Genomic DNA, 15,128 nt, shown 5'->3' on the forward strand with positions numbered 1-15,128 from the left:
GTTTACTCCTGTAATCCGGATCTATTTGCAAGCGGGAAAAGTTGAAATCCACGTGGAGACTACGGACATTTGTATTTTATTTGTTTGGACAACATTTGTTTTACACGATTTTATTTCAATAACTCGAAGTAAATGGAAGGTCATTACCTTTAGATAAAGTTGCCTCCGGGCAATTAAGATCGATAAGCGGTAGTTTAGCTCGCTACTCAAACGAGTTACCTCCCCTGGCGCATGCAGCGGCTGTCAGGACCGGAAACAATCGCATTGTTTGTCAATGCTGCTGCTGCTGCTCTCAGCTACTTACCGAAAACCATGTGTGCGCCGCGAAACCTGATCGGTCTCAAACGGTGGGAGTCCAGAGAGTTAAATATAGAACTCATGCAATGCATAAATGATAACAAGTAAGTTGTAACGAAAAGGCTTTTGTTTATAACGAGAGGATGGAAATGTAAACATTCATTGTACGACTATCGGCGAGTTCCAGTGATTGGTCCTCGGCGAGAATGCTGTCACTTAGGCGTAAAGCCATGGCATTATAGCCTATCTTGTATCTTCGATTCAGGTAGTTTTGAAATTATAACTGGTGTTTTTATTCGCCAAATATAAATTGGCATTCTGCGATCTTTGTTGGCTCGGATGGAAATGTCCCCGGTTCTGTGCGTGACTCACAGTAACGTATTGATTTGCAGATCTAATACTCGCTAGGAAAAGGATCTAGAAAACGGAATTAAGGAGACTTGGAACTGTAAAGCTAGTAGGGAAATACTCTATAATCGTAGAAAGTGATACGGCGAGGACGAAGAGGATAAATACGCTACCAATGGGATATAAAAAAACACCAGGACTAAACCACCCAGGATATGCAACAGGTGAAGTATGATTGCTACCATCCCTTTTGTCTTTACAGATGTACTCGTTATGTCCTTAAGGGGTTATGTTATTATTAAATCACATGTATGGCTAATACTGGGTTCAGTTATTTGATTTGGTTAACAACAGACGGCCTGTAACAGGTGCCCCTAATTTATATAAATATATATATAAAAACTTGCAATTGTTTAAAAAATCCATTGTACACATATGTATATAAATAGTCATCTATGTAAATAGAATTTTTCATTCTCTGATAAGATTTTATACAAATTATGCAAAGATTGATAAAAACATAATTGAGTATCTTATGAATAATGGTATGGCAGTTAGATAAGTAGATATGGAATTTCTTTACATACTTATTTGTTAGTTTATCCATCAGGATCATGTGATGAATCATTGACCAGAAGTCAGTATAGTTACCCTCACAGACTTGAAATCAATTAACTGAGCAGCATACACTGTCAATATTTCATGGACTGTTATATATACAGTTCACACATATCATAGGAATCCATACATAGTAAAGTAAAAAGCTGTGTAAGGTTCACACATAATAAAATTAATTGATTTGCAGACAAAACTGTCAATATTTCATTTATGGTGCAGAGAGTTTGTATAAAAATCACAGATATTATAAATCAATGTCGATCAGAATCAACCATCAGTGCCATTACAATGTTGTGGATGGATATAGTAAAGAAAATATAAAGTTATTACTTCATATAGATAAAAAAAATGACCACGGTATATTATAAGTTTTATTATATATCACATGTAGAGAGTAATGTTTCGTATACAGCGTTATACATTTAGTAATATTTTGGATACAGCATTGTAGTATTTTTACACAAGACCGTTAAAAATAATATATCGGATACAGTGTTGTATAACATGATATAATATATATTTATATATAATAAATTTGAAGAAAAATCCTTACGATCGAAATCTATAAGAAATAAAAACAATAACGATGTCGACTGACTAGTTACGCGAGTGCTTTCGCCCCATTCTGAAGAGCTCCCTTGAATGGGGCAAAAGTGCTCACGTAACTAGTCAGTTGTTATTGTTTTTATTTCTTATATGTATACATAGTAAATAATAATATTCCAGATACAGCATTATATTAGTTTCACACATGATATATATATATATATATATATATATATATTAAGAAAAAAATATATCAACACGGCATTCCTTTTCGATATATTGTTGATATATTTTTTTTCTTAATATCTACTGATGCACAACGTCTTTTAAAAGTTTAAGTACATATATATATATATGATAAATTTAAAGAAAAATCCATACGGACGAAATCTATAAGAAATAAAAACAATAACGACTGACTAGTGAGCGCTTTCGCCCCATTCAAGGGAGCTCTTCAGACTGTTTATTGAATGCCTTGAATGGGGCGAAAGCGCTCACTAGTCAGTCGTTATTGTTTTTATTTCTTATATATATATACATAATAAATAATAATATTTCAGGGTAAACAATAATATCCCAGATACAGCGTAACATTAGTTTTCACAAATGATATATATATATATATACGTAGTATATAATAATATTTCAGGGTAAACAATAATATTCCAGATACAGTGTTGTATAATTAGTTTTCACACATGAAGATATACATATATATACATAGTAAATAATAATATTTCAGATACAGCATTGTATTAGTTTCAAGCATGCGTATGGTAGTAAATAGAATATTTTAGATATAGCATTGTATAAATTTCACACATTGATCAGAGTAACTATCAATATAGTATTCATAATGCCGAGAGTAAAGTTAATTCACGTACATAATTTATAAAGCTAACAGTACAAATCAATGGGTAAATGTCTAAGTATATTTACACTTAATGGTGCTTGTAACTGGAACTACAATAGATGCCTAGCTAGAAGTGTTCCTAGTCAATGGCCGTTCAGTAAGTGCAATCTCGGATCTAAAATTAAACCTTCAATATATTTAGATATTTGTTGTGAACATAGAAAAAATATCTTCCTTTATTATACATGTATAGCTATGTGCTCCAATTTTTATAACGTTAAGATAAGTATTCTTGTTCTATATTACATGATAAATGAGCTATTAAATATCAGATGTGGTTATACAGCTACATACATGTCAGCAGCATTAAATGTATTAGATTCAGATTGTTGTAAATAATTTGATATCAAAGTTGAAACTAATATTATATAAGCATTTCTATGCAGTATTATTGAAAGATAAGACCCCAAAGATACTACAATTTAAGTCATTTCTTGTCACAGTGTAGGTATATAGGATATGACCAGAATAAAGTATAACATGTATAACTAGGCTATTGATTTAGGTTATACCTAATCAACAGCATGCCTAGCCTTGGAGACATTCAGTCCCTAAGTAACACAGCCAGGGAAAGGGGATCCGGTACAAGTCATGGAGGCGCCAAAAGGTTTCAATCAACTTGGTAGTATTTGACAAGTAGCTGAGGCAATAAAATGTTTCTCTCAACTTGTTAGTACTTAATTTAAAAAGCCTCTGAGGAAAGTAATGGTTTCTTTCATTTTACTTGTAGTAATATGGCAAGTCACTAAGTCACGAAATCAACATTTAACTTTGAATAAAAATATAAAAATACATAGGTGTGGCAGATACACCTCACTAATCATTGTATATCAGTTATTATGCAAATTTGAGTGACCTCCCACAATGCACTGCACAAATTAATTTGAATGCAAACAAAAATATGTCAAAATCAGGGGTGAAAGAGAACAAAATAGAGATTCCCAGACTTCGCAAAATTTGACGGTCCGACAGACATGTCCAAAAAAAATTTGACAAGGGCTGCCAAATTTAAAATCTGGTCTGTCAGGCAATTATTGAGTACCAAAAGTCGGTAGAAATGGCGTCTCTGAAGTATTTGAAGCTGCTAAACCTGGCAAAAACCTAATCTGCATAAGATAATCATGAAAACAGCTGCTTGAATACTAATAGCAGGAAGTTATGTTTACTTCAAATATTCACATTAATGTTCGGCCCGGCAAAATCTTGTTCGTTCCGGCTTACTCACAGTCCTTGCTGGTTCGAATGGCCGGCCATTTTTTTTTCAACTTTTGCGATGTCTGGATTCGGATGGAATCAGAAAAGGGAGAACAACAAGGCTCTGTTAATATTGAAGCCTTCGATTGGAAAAGGAGGTAAATAGATGGGCTGCTGCAATGGAAGAAACAGTAGCAACTTCCCACTTTATACTTGCGAGATGCGTGCAATTGAGACATGAAGATTATCCCTTTACAGGGCCCAATTGAATGAAAAATTTCGTTTAACTCGATATCGATTTCTGTCATTCTAATGCTATAAACTAATTGTTTTATAACAAATATGACTTTTACATTCATATGTAAACGATTGTAAGTTTGAAAAACTTCTAAGGAAACAGAAAATGAATGTTGCTTAGAGAATTACCGCCTGTCTTGTTCATTGGCCTTTCGATCAGCTTTTGTATGTGTTCTAAACATTATTATCGTAGTCTAAATTTTTCAAAAAAGTTAACGATGAGTATATGTTTTCCCTGTTAACGATGAGTATATGTTTTCCCTGTTAACGATGAGTATATATGTTCCCCATTAATGATGAGTATATATATATATTTACACTTGCTAGGCTTGGTCACTATACGCTAATACTAGCCGATTTTGTTTACCATAACTGCATGGTAACATTGAACTTTGAACTTACGTATGAAAATGTTCTGTGCAACGTAAAAGGACTACTTTTTTTAAAAGAAACACATGGCTTTGTTTACATTTTGACGCAATATTACGTGTATATTGTTGTTTTTCATAGAATTTTGGAAAAATATAAACAATATATACATGTTTTATATTGATATATGATTCAAACAATTTTTAAATTAACAATTGTATAAAGAAACGGAAAATATCCCGACCGGGGCGACGTGCTTTCATTTTTGTTAAAAATGATGGGTGTCAAATGTAAACATTACCTCTGTGCCTATGTTCCTCCTACGATCGAGCCTTTGGGGTGGACGGGCGTGATACCCTCTGATAGAGGTCAGTTATAAACATATCCTCTTGTCTTTGTTCTTTGAGAATTTAATCATGTGTATTATAAAACATGCACCGCTAATAATCCACGTGTTGACAGTTACGCGTCACCACAAATACATTGTATCCATCGAACACAAGTGATTTTGTTTCATCTATCGATGGCGATATGGATCTAAGCGTAGATTATATAATCACATGGCTCCCAAGGATGTAATATCGTCAAGTCAGACATCTCAAACACATTGAGCTACTTGAAAATTGGTGTTTTGGCAACTTCGGCAAACTCAAGTGTGTAAGCGTGCATCAGCTTTGCCTCGCTGCACAATTACGGTCACCGAGTTCACACATGTGGCCATGTACAAATTCTTTATGTTATTACGCTATATATTAACTTTTAGCAATTGAATATATATTTAAAGTTCTGATCTGATTAAATAAAATTATCTCTGAAATTTACTTTGTTTGTCATGTTTATTTTACGCTAAAATTTTGAACTTTTTTGTCGTCGCGGATGAATAATTCTAACTACGTGAAGCGTCATCATTCGCTGTTCAATTGAGTAAGCTCCTCCCACTTTTGACCGACTTTTATTGAATAATTACGTTTCTTTCAAATGACGATTTTATTGCATAAAATATAAATAAAAAGTCGTGTGAGTGTATATATAGGGATTGGATATCGTTTTTATGTTAACCATGCTTGTATGGAGCAATTCCTCTAAGAATATATTCAATATGGGGCGCTAACGCGCCCCATAGAATATATTCTTAGAGGAATTGCTCCATACAAGCATGGTTAACATAAAAACGATATCCAATCCCTATGTATTCCCCGTTAACGATGAGTATATGTGTTCCCCACATTTCCTGATGTTTTAAATAACCAATCATTGTAATGAAATCATTTACTAAAGTAATAGACGTGTGAAAACCCTATCTAAACATAAACGAAGCAGCTTATTTGGGTTAATATGTCCCTTTAACAAGTAACATAGGAAAGGCTTCCATTACCCTGCGATCGGTAAAAAGTCACAGAGGCAATAAAGGTTTCCCTAAGCTTGGTAGTATGTAACAACTGAGTCATGAAAAGGTAACTTATATACTTATAACTCCTACCATCAGAAGTATCAAACAGGCAGAATTTGTAAAGCGCCAACATTTCCCGAAGCTAAAATATCCCAATTTATGGTTTAACAGTAATTGAAATTTGTAATTCCCATTCTTCTTGATGCCATTTGGAAGATTCTGAACAAGAACATTATTGAGAGAGATTTCTGATGGTGGTTCTTAACATCTAATGAAATATTCAATAATTCAATATAAATTTTATTGAATTAAGGTTAATTGAATATAATTCCATCATGTTGAATTGGATTGAATCATCAGAGACATGTATTAAAGAAAAATCCGATTAACAGGCTTTGTTACTATGGTTGATTGTCCTAAACAAGACATCAGATGGCAATAGAAAAAGTATTTTTAGATTTGTTTGCATGAAATCATAACAGAGAGATCAAATAATGAATCAGCTGCTGTGTTCTTAAACATGTGTGTACACAATGTACATATTCTTTTTCAAAAGAACTGTGGAATAAGCTTGGTTTCCATCACTATATGACAGCAAAATTAATTTTCTTGCTTTGATGATGTTTAGACAGACATTTGCCTTTGAAATTATAGCAAACTTTTTCATTAAGATACTCTGTTATGAAAGTTATATATTGTCTTGGGCATTATATAACTAAACCAAACAATATCTATGAACAGATGCTATTTATCCAAAGTTTTTTCTTTGATCAGTTCAAATGTTTTCATAGTAAGCTAGTTTTTTCTCAAAGGACTAGTGTTCCCATACTAAAGCAAGCATTGTTTTTCTGAACACTCATGTTTTTAAACCAAAGCAAGCCATTTGGAGAAGTAGTGGTTTTGAAATAAAGCAAGCCTTTTCTCAGAGTAGTGGTTTTGAAGTAGAGCAATCCTTTTGCCGAAGGAGTAGTGGTTTTGAAGTAGAGCAAGCCTTTCGTCGGAGGAGTAGTAGTTTGGAAGTAGAGCACGCCTTTCGTCGGAGGAATAGTGGTTTTTGAAGTTAAGCCTTTCGTCGGAGGTAGTATTCTCCCTTAACAATTTTTTCCTGAAAGACTCTAAAAGTTACTGGACCTGACTAAAACTTACTGGTCCTCACAAAGTTACAATTCATCCTTGTAATTTATATAATAACTACTGTAGCAAAGTCATAGTTTTATTAACAAAATATATCCACATATCCGGATTAGTATCGCACATCTAAACAAAGTTGACTGAAAACCAGAATATTATGACAATATGTTTTGTACAGTTGATCTTAAACCATTCTACAATTCTATTGGTATTTTTTGTTTTGTATATCTACTATCTGGACCAAAGAATTGTCAGTCAAAGGACCAGCTACATTTGAGGAATTGTCTGCCCGACTATAAAGTTTTGAACTAAAGCAAGTCTTTAAAATGTCCGAGGAGTACTTCACAAGCCTTTCCTTGTAGAAGTTATGTTTCCAAGACAAGCTTTCTCTCAGAATAGGTTATTTTGGGGTTTCATTACAGGGAAACCATAGCCTATAACACAAGCTGTAAGTCATATTCAAGTCAATGGGGGACAAATTGGGCTATATAATTCAGCTTCAGTATTCATTGGAATAGTTTGATGGCACTGACGGTTCTGATATTAAAGTATAGCAATGTAGCCACATGGGGTCAGTTTTGTTATCTATGGACAGTTACAGGAATCAATGCATGATTAGGACAGAGCTACACAGATAGTACAGGAGATGAGCAGTCCAGTTTTCTGACCATTTTCTATCAGGAATAAAAATATCCATTCTATTAAGTGATGGGAAATACAAACAGCAATATTTATTGCATACCATGATTGAATTCTAACGGGTTGTTTTTGATATCTGAAAAATCCTGAAAAAAGTAGTGGAATAAAACGGTATTTGTGTTTTTTCATTGGTGGTAAATGTAACCAAGATAGACAGGATTATAAACAATAGGACAGCCGACAAATTCACACCCTCATCAATTATTTACACACAGGCTGTATGGCAGCTCCATTAACACATTCAGGAAGATGTGGCCGTCGTAACGTTACGTTTTAGTAACAGTGCGTCAGGTCCAGCATAGCAGCATGCAGGTCATGATCGTTATCGCTGTACCTGTTGGAGTCACAACACATAATCTATAACACCAGGGAATCAACTCCCATTACCATTAATTGAAAGCTAGTGTATATATTAGGACTGGCTGTTAAGTGCATAGATATTGTACATGCCTTAATAAGTGTTTATTATACATGAAATGCTCTCTCTATACATATAAGCTTCAAAAATACCACATTAGTAATGACCTGGTTATTAGGTCATGTATGGGGATAGAAACTGTTAAGAAAGTTTCTGAGAAATTAGTTTTTTGTCTGAACCAAGTTTACTAAAATTTGTTCGAAACAAATAATTTCTCTCTTTCATTAAATGATTGAAAAAATCCAATGAATGATGTTATATTGTACTCATGTGAAAGGAGATTTTATACAAGTCCATCAATGTGTTTTGACATTTGGGAACTGTTTTGGGGAAAGTTTGTCGCCATATTAAAATCTCTTGCCTGTGGCATGATTGTAATCTCACATTATGTGATCGCCAGCCTTGACATTATATTAGGGTAAATAGAGTTACAGTGGATGTGGATATAAAGGACAACATAAAACGATGACTCACAGTTACCATGGTGATGTCTGGTACAGGGGTTAATCAGGTCACATGTGTGTAATATCAATAGGATATCCTAAAAAATGTCGTTTTGGTTATTTTTGATGTCAGTGTATGTTATGTGTCTGGGTTTACAATAAAAGGATGTTCATGTGATTAATTAGATCACAACATTGTGACTTTCCAATTCTTTGTTAAGCACTAACAAATTTGTTGTTCAAGCTAATATTGAATAGCTAGCTAAGACAGCTAGTTATTTAAAAAAGTTTTCACTGAAATTTCCTTTGAAACCCAATAAAGATTTCTATATTGAAATTTGATATAAAGTTATAATCGCTGAGTTTTGAAAGTAACACAATAAAAGATGGATCTCAAGTGGGTACTTGAGAGCAGATATGTGGGGTGACAGAGACCTGGTGATCTGTAGATCTGACTGTGGTAGGTAACTGGGACCTGGTGATCTGTAGATCTGACTGTGGTAGGTAACTGGGACCTGGTGATCTGTAGATCTGACTGTGGTAGGTAACTGAGACCTGGTGATCTGTAGATCTGACTGTGGTAGGTAACTGGGACCTGGTGATCTGTAGATCTGACTGTGGTAGGTAACTGAGACCTGGTGATCTGTAAATCTGACTGTGGTAGGTGACAGAGACCTGGTGATCTGTAGATCTGACTGTGGTAGGTAACTGAGACCTGGTGATCTGTAGATCTGACTGTGGTAGGTAACTGGGACCTGGTGATCTGTAGATCTGACTGTGGTAGGTAACTGGGACCTGGTGATCTGTAGATCTGACTGTGGTAGGTAACTGGGACCTGGTGATCTGTAGATCTGACTGTGGTAGGTAACAGCTGTTTTATGAGGATAACTTCTTATAATATGTAATAGTTACACCATGCTAATTCAGGGATGATTGTTTGATTTATAATTATGATAAGTGTAACAGGAGTGGGGTTCGAACCCAGGACCTCTGAAAACTAGTCGAATGCTCTATTGATTGAGCTACCTCAGGTCACAGTTGTTTGACCTATTCCAGTCCCACTACAGTTAGCTATAGGCTATATTAAAGGGGCAGTTCAGTGAAGCATATTTTCACACATAACCATGAAGCAATTGTCTCTTTAAATGAATGAAAAGTCATTATTCAGTACTCATATAGCATTGGCCATATCAAAGCTCAGCAAATGGTTTCAAAAACACTTGTAAGTCGGATTTTTATTCAGTGTAGACAACAGAATTGTAAATTATTACACATCTGGCATAAGAACCAGTGGAGCTCACTCAAACAAGCATGTTCTGTCACCAGGGGGACTGAGATACTTCCACAGTTCTTTCCTGTTTTTCTTGAGATTTCCTGAAACACAACCAGAAATTCAATTCCTCCTTCCATGATAATTTTTAGATGGACACCAATGTATATAGTATAATGTCATTCTTTCAAACAAAGTCTACCTATGTAGTCAAACAGACCATTTCCATTACACAGGTTTACTCCATGATGGATTCTACATAAGTCTATAACCATCCAGGGTGCTCAGGTCCATCAGAAACACAAAAAATGTTCTGTAACAACATCACTGAAGTTATTTAGATGTTTTATTGCTAATCAAATAATGAGCTGGATGTGAAGTTTTATAGATTAATGTAAAGAGAGTGACAAAAACGGTAAACCAAGAGGAAATTACCCTGATTTTACTCTTCTTGCTATCAATCCTGGTGGTTTTTATTTTAAGGGAAGTAAACCTGGATTAATATTTGATGTGAGGTTTGTAGATTAAATCGGTATTTTCTGGGTTATATGGGTGCTGTAAGCTTCAACCAATACATTATTCATCCAGTTTTGTTACAGATGATAGCTTGTAATTTTGATAACAATAAACTGTACCTAGGACTGGATGTGGGCCGTGTATGTAATGTATTTTAAAGCTGGATGGATTGGGTGAAATAAGATATAGGGATGATGTGAAATTGTGTTTATTGTAGCTGTACTACATTGATCCATTGTTGGAATCATTATCACAGTTTAAGCCTAATGCCTTTGTTAATCAAACTCTTCACTGCGACTTAATTTACAATTAAAAGTCATTATTTACATATAGTGTCGTCTGCCTGTATTACAAACAAAATATTACAACAAATCTGGTATGACTTAAGTGTCTAGGATGATTGTTTGTGATTGTTAGTTTGTTTGTTTACTTTTTAAACACTCGTCTATAAGGTCTACTGGTTAAATGTCGGACACCATATATTTGTACTGCCTGGCCCCTGGCCACTACAAGCCCAGATATCTACTGGCTGGTCACTACAGGCCCAGAGATCTACTGGCTGGTCACTACAGGCCCAGATATCTACTGGCTGGTCACCACAGGCCAAGAGATCTACTGGCTGGTCACTACAGGCCCAGATATCTACTGGCTGGTCACCACAGGCCCAGGGATCTACTGGCTGGTCACCACAGACCCAGAGATCTACTGGCTGGTCACCACAGACCCAGAGATCTACTGGTTGGTCACCACAGGCCCAGATATCTACTGGCTGGTCACCACAGGCCAAGAGATCTACTGGCTGGTCACTACAGGCCCAGAGATCTACTGGCTGGTCACTACAGGCCCAGATATCTACTGGCTGGTCACCACAGGCCAAGAGATCTACTGGCTTGTCACTATAGGCCCAGAGATCCTTTGGTTGGTCACTACAGGCTCAGATATCTACTGGCTTGTCACTACAGGTCCAGATATCTACTGACTGGTCACCACATACCCAGAGATCTATTGGCTGACCACTACAAGCCCAGATATCTACTGGCTAGTCACCACAGGCCCAGATATCTACTGGCTGGTCACCACAGACCCAGAGATCTATTGGCTGGTCACTACATGCAGGCCCAGAGATCTATTGGCTGGCCACCACAGGCCTAGAGATCTAATGGCTATGTAGTAGTGAATTTTTGTGTAATTTTATGTTTAGACAAGATAGAGAGCAAGCAAGAGAGTAGTAGAGAGTTTGATGCAGTAGGTTAATTATAGTGTAGTGATAAAGGGCAGGCATGAGGACAAGTGATAAGAGTGGCTTAGCGGGACAGAGAACAGATGTGTTTTTGTAAGAATTTAAATGCTTAATTATGTTAGATGTAGATAGCCTAGAATTGTGTATGATATGCCCTTAGATTAATCAATTAGTATAGTTTTGCATGATACAAGTAGATAAAAGATGCAGTTTAGGATAAATTAGTATTAAAGGTTTTTGTGTCTCAGATAACACAGATATTACATGTATTTGACATTTAAACTTAAATAACTTCAACAAACAAACAATACCTTAGGCTTTATAACTTGCAGTTGATAGAGTAGAACATTCTAAATATTTTGGTGTGCATAAATATATAATTGACATTATAATTGGATTGTAAGAATGGAATGAGTCCATACCAGTTTAACAGGAAAGTGGAGGAAAGTTACAGAGTGAATGTTTGGAGGGTCATCCTAGGGGATGTCTTCGAGAGATAAAAGTGACAAGTCAGGTGTGAGGGGTAGATTTAGATTTCATTCGGAACATTTGAACACTACAGTAATAAAGGACAAGAAATCAACAACCAGTCTTCAGCGTTATATCAGCTACCCTCTACAAGCCCACAGGCCCAGATATCTACCGGCTGGCCACTACAAGCCCAGATATCTACCGGCTGGCCACTACAAGCCCAGATATCTACCGGCTGGCCACTACAAGCCCAGATATCTACCGGCTGGCCACTACAAGCCCAGATATCTACTGGCTGGTCAATACAGGCCCAGATATCTACTGGCTGGTCACCAACGGCCCAAAAATCTACTGGCTAACCACTACAAGCCCAGATATCTACTGGCTATTCACCACAGGCCAAGAGATCTACTGGCTTGTCACTACAGGCCCAGATATCTACTTGCTGACCACTACAAGCCCAGAGATCTACTGGCTATTCACCACAGGCCCAGATAACTACTGGCTGGCCCTACAGTCCCAGATATCTACTTGCTGACCACTACAAGCCCAGAGATCTACTGGCTAGTCAGATATCTACTGGCTGGTCACTACAAGCCCAGATATCTACTGGCTGGTCACCACAGGATCTACTGGCGGGCCACTAGAAGCCTAGAGATCTACTGGCTGGCCACCACAGGCCCAGAGATCTACTGTCTAGTCACCACAGGCACAGATATCTACTGGCTGGCCACTAGAAGCCTAGAGATCTACTGGCTAGTCACCACAGGCCCAGATATCTACCGGCTGGCCACTGCAATCCCAAAGATCCATGGGAAGGGCAATATCTCCTACACTACGTAGATATGTTGATATCTGACAGTTTGGTGGCACTGTATCAGAACGCCTTTATATGAATAATGGTTGGAAAAAGAAACTGTAATATTGGAATATTGATTTTGTATAGAAACATATGGTAAGTTCACGTGAGCTTAGTCAATGTTGTCCTGTATGCCATGTTTTGTGCTTTAAAGAGATGCCTACTGACAAGTCGGTGAGAGTGCATGGGTATGAACAAGTTTATACTGCAAAAGAATTAGTGTCAGTATCTTTACAAACGAGCGTCTAAGCCCAGTATGTGTGCACATATTGGATCGGTTTGAATTTGGCTAGTCAGCGACCGTGAGTGGGACATAGTAGTTGGCACAGCGGCCACCAAACAATCAAGGACACATTCGTGACACGTGCCTGGATAAACACAAATTGATGAGCATCGTAATTTGTAAAATAATGTGATAATGACAAATTATAGTAGTTATCTCCCCTTTATTTGGGACTGGTACAAGGTAGCAATTAGGAATTGGATGGTGATGGCAGCATTATTACCAGTATGGGGCCCCTGTATATAACTATAGTGTTAGTGTAAGGACTGGGTTACCATACGATTGCCCTGACAATGAGACTGAGATAATTTTGGTGTAATAAGTTTAGGGACAGCTGTTCATAATTTCCATTCTATATACCTAGCTTACAGAAGAGAACTAAAAGATTCCTGGAAATTTACAAAATGAAAAAAGACAGAAGGAATAAAAGTGCTTATCTTCCTGTTTGATATGTTGATTGAATAAGATGCTTATCCTCCGCTGTATAAAGTAGTGAGATAACCGAGCTTTAGTAGGAGCTGACTGAGGAAGCACCTAAATCTCTGTACAAGGTTACAGAGAGGGTTTAATTACACTACAACCAGAGAGACATGTATAATTATACTGGTAAAAACCTAGAGCAAGCTGTTCACAGATACATCAACTTTAAGCTATTTTAAATGTCTTCATTAAATTGTCAGGTTTAGAATTCAGGATGTATACTTTAGAATTGAAATCATTGGACACTGAAAAAAGAGAAAACATAACTAAAAAAAAAGAATACAAAGTCTTAAAAAAGAGAAAAAATAACTCTAAAAGAAGAAAACATAAGATTTAAAAAACAGATAAAAAAGTCTTAAACAAGAGAGAAAACATCCTTTCTCTGAATAAAGCTTCCATATATTCCTAGAAAGGATCCTTTAAACAGGATACCTATCAACAGGATAAAGATACTGAACAACACACCCTACCTGGTCACATTATACTGACAACAGACAAACCAGAACATATGTTTTTCCTTTAAGCACAATCATAAAGTATCAAAAGAAGCCTTCCTCACAGGAGTTAATGGTTATCGTAAGGCCAAAAGGGGCAATGTCAAGAGAGACATTATAATGAAGAAAGTGAGTTAGGAAATCATGAGTTGCCTAAGGGCACCAGGTGCAGTTCTAATGCCCCACCTCCACAGCAGTCATATTGTTGTACCTGGTGGCTACTCTTGGATCAATATACATAGATCCTTAGGTTTCATACATTCATGACCAGGTAGCTGAGCGGTAGATCTATAGCATTGGGCTAGTGTTAGGAAGTACTGGGTTTGAATCCCAGTCTGGCAGCTACATTTTCTCCTCTCCTGTTACAAAATTGGTCCCCAACTAAAATACCCACGGTGGTGGTATACAGTCTTGTATGTCTTAGATGGTGAAGACTTTGAAAAGGGAGGGAGGAGTGTAGCGGAATTGGACTGGGTCGATTATCGTTGACCAGGTAGCTCAGTGGTAGAGCATTGGGCTAGTGTTTGGAGGTCCCTGGTTTGAATCCCGGTCTGGCTGCTACATTTGGTCCTAATAATATGAAATTGATCATAAACCTCTCTCATCTCTACACATGATATATAATTAACACTTGTGCAGTGAACTCTCCCTGTCATGCAAACTTCTATGATTGTACATTTCTTAATATGAAAGTTTAATATTCATAAAACTGAGAGGTTTATAGCTATAGTGATATCCATGTACCTCTATAGTATTTTAATGTATATGTACTAAAAATACCCACACAAAATACAATCATTATCACTATTGGTGTTCTGTTGACACAAATTAATTCCCTTCCGAGTTTTGTTG

At 36.5% G+C, this 15,128-nt stretch overlaps 1 long non-coding RNA gene across 2 annotated transcripts in view; it reads left to right on the forward strand.

Annotated features, from left to right (window-relative positions):
* The first annotated feature begins 256 nt into the window (after positions 1–256).
* LOC138306861 (uncharacterized) overlaps positions 257–15,128 on the forward strand; it is a 71,953-nt gene continuing 57,081 nt past the window's right edge. The window contains exons 1-2 of one of the 2 annotated variants that reach the window (XR_011205926.1): positions 257–401; positions 690–869. This is a non-coding gene — a long non-coding RNA (uncharacterized lncRNA). Of the gene's footprint in view, positions 870–15,128 lie in introns of both variants that reach the window. The other variant, XR_011205925.1, reaches the window with a different exon arrangement.

The sequence above is a fragment of the Argopecten irradians genome, chromosome 1 (assembly GCF_041381155.1).
Source record: "Argopecten irradians isolate NY chromosome 1, Ai_NY, whole genome shotgun sequence".
In the NCBI taxonomy this organism is placed as follows: Eukaryota; Metazoa; Mollusca; class Bivalvia; order Pectinida; family Pectinidae; genus Argopecten; species Argopecten irradians.